Genomic DNA, 2861 nt, shown 5'->3' with positions numbered 1-2861 from the left:
ATATTGGTAAAGCCCTAGGCTTCGGAGTCTAGTAATGATGCAGGGGCATTATAGCCCCAGGAACATCAATAGTGGTGCTGCTAATAACTGGCATACTCAATAATTCCTCAATAGAAACCCTAACATATGGTGGTAGGGTAATAAGAGTGCAACTCCATAGTAACATCAATCCCACTAATCGGGTCTATCTCAGCTAGCAATGATCTAGAAGAAGTTCCACCCGCATGAGCCCTCAACTAATCTAGCCTCAACTCCTCCTCGAGTCATGATAAACTGAAACTTAAACTTCAATTAAGAAGTATAAAGCGGTCGCTGTAAAATATAGAACACAACTAGGTTGGGGTCGACCTCATGGGGAATGCAGAAGAAATAAGTCTACTAGCACTTATGTTCAGTTGTATTTAATATTATCCAAAAGTATACTGGGGTTTTATGCTTAATTTAGTAACTAGTAATTCACAATAGCACAGTAAAATAGACTTAGAGTTATAATTAATATGAGAAAGTAGCTACAACTGTGTTCTCCATGACATTTAACTCAGTAGACATATCGTATGAGTGACCTCATCTCAATGTGTAGCATACAAAATCTAATAAGTTAGAAACACCTAAACGCCTTCCGGTCCTATTAGATGAATTCACTCTTCACCTCTCGGTCTCAGAATGTATGACTAACTAACCGTATTTTTGACCTTAGAAGACTATCCCGCTCAAGTCCTTAGACCGAATTTTGTAACTTTGAATCTGTTGTAGTTATCTTTTTCTAATCACTACCCCTCTTCTGAGAAAGTATTGAATTCAGACAAGTTCTAGAGTGTGAATTCGTTAAAATTAAATCAAAACCAAGATAACAACAATGCATGCTAACTTATTGATTGGGAACCACCTATACTTTGTCTAGTTTGTTATTTTGTCATGATTTCCACAACTCTAATTACAGAATTTAGCTACTCACGATTGCAAGAAAAATAACAAGAATTTGTGTAGAATTCATGTAACAATTACTTAAAGATAATTAAGGAATTAATCTCGGAACAATGTAAGAACAACAAATCAACAAAGAAAATAATAAATTTTATCATGTCCTAAGCCTTGAAAAGTCATTCAGAAAACTCTATCTCTACATTAAAAGTGTGTACAAAGTGCGTAAAAAAATAATAAACCCTAACATGGACTATTTATAGACATAAAATGAATCCTAAACAAAATAGGAAAAGTTAAGTCGACACTGGTTCACGACCCTCTTTCATGATCCGTACTATGGTTCACAGGCCATATAGGTGCCCATGAACTTGAACTTAGTCTCACAATGATTCTAATCAAATTTCCTCCATGGTCATCTTCACGAGCCTTATAAGTCTTCACGGCCTGTGGAGGGTCTCTTACACTTCTCCTTCTTGTTTCATTATCTTCCTTTCATGGACCTGTTCATGAGTTGTAAAAGTCTTCACGGCCGGTAGAGGGTCTCATATAACTCCCTTCATGTTTGGCTGCACCTTCTTTCATGAGCAAGTTCACGAACCATTGAAACCTTTATGGCCCATGTCCATTTCATTGGCTTTTTTCTTGATCTTCTCAACATTTCATTCATGGGCAAGTCCACTGGGCCGTATAAGTTTGAACAACCTATATAAGGTCACGTGGACCTCCTCATCTTCAGTTTTTCAGCATGTTGTTCTCCAAGTGCCTTGACTTAATTTTCCTTCACATTAACACAAAAACATATTATATTCACAAAAATGTGCTTAGAACTCACGCCAATTCATTATTTTGAGTGTCAAAAGTGTCATAAATTCGCGACACATCAACACCCTCAACTTAGAAACATTGTTTGTCCTCAAGCAATGAAAACTAAACAAAAACAATGATGTGCAAATACAAAAGATCCTAGAAAATGTACATCAGTCACATATAATCATATTTACGATCCCTTCTTCTTTTAATCAAATTGACTATGCAATACCCAAATCATTCAAACTAACTTACAAGGATCCATTGGTGATATTCCATTACTCACAACCAAACATGTCGGGGCAAACAACAATCCCATAGTCAAATTAGAAAATAAACAATGCGATTATAGTGCCCTCACCACAACAAAGTATCTTTCATGACATGTTTAAGTAAAATAGAGAATGATACAATTTCACTCACACTCCAAAAGAAGTTCAAATAATTCACATATACAGACCATATGTTTGCCCTTATTTTCTACATTAAACTTTTAAATAGCTTGTTTAGGATCAATATAGAACTTTCTTAGATTGTAATTTAGGCTCAGGATAGGGTAGAATATATTTGGGATATAAGTAAATAACCCTCATTGGCACTACATTTTGTTCGATCTTTCATAGTCACCTATTTCTCATTATTTCCCCTCCTTTTCTTCACCCTTTTCTTTATAGCTCAGATGTGGTGTTGATTTTTTATTATATTTTTTGTTCTTCTCTCTTTTTTTCTTTTCACATTATTATTTCTATTTATATACTAACACACACACACTGTACCATGGGCATCTTTTCTTGTCATACTCCATTCTATTCATACTAACGATGTTACTCCTATATATTCTAGCCACCCTCAACTTAGGCTTTTGGATTGAATTGTGGCATCGTGCCCTCAGAGGAACCAGGAATATACAAAGTGATCAAAAAAATTATGGAAAGGTGAACAGGGTAGTCAAAGAAAAGTCTCAGGCTCAAAACAGGTTTTAAGGGATTCCTTCTTTCAATTTGGTAGACATTTTTAGGATAAAGTGGACTATCACAAAATTGGCCTATGATCCTCTCCCAACCAAGATATTCAATAGTTTTAATACGACTAATTGGAAAATTTCTAGCTTATACATGCAAAGTATGAAC

Source organism: Solanum dulcamara, chromosome 6, assembly GCF_947179165.1.
Source record: "Solanum dulcamara chromosome 6, daSolDulc1.2, whole genome shotgun sequence".
Classification (NCBI taxonomy): domain Eukaryota; kingdom Viridiplantae; phylum Streptophyta; class Magnoliopsida; order Solanales; family Solanaceae; genus Solanum; species Solanum dulcamara.
The sequence above is the reverse complement of the archived record's forward strand: the minus strand, read 5'-3'. Positions refer to the sequence as shown.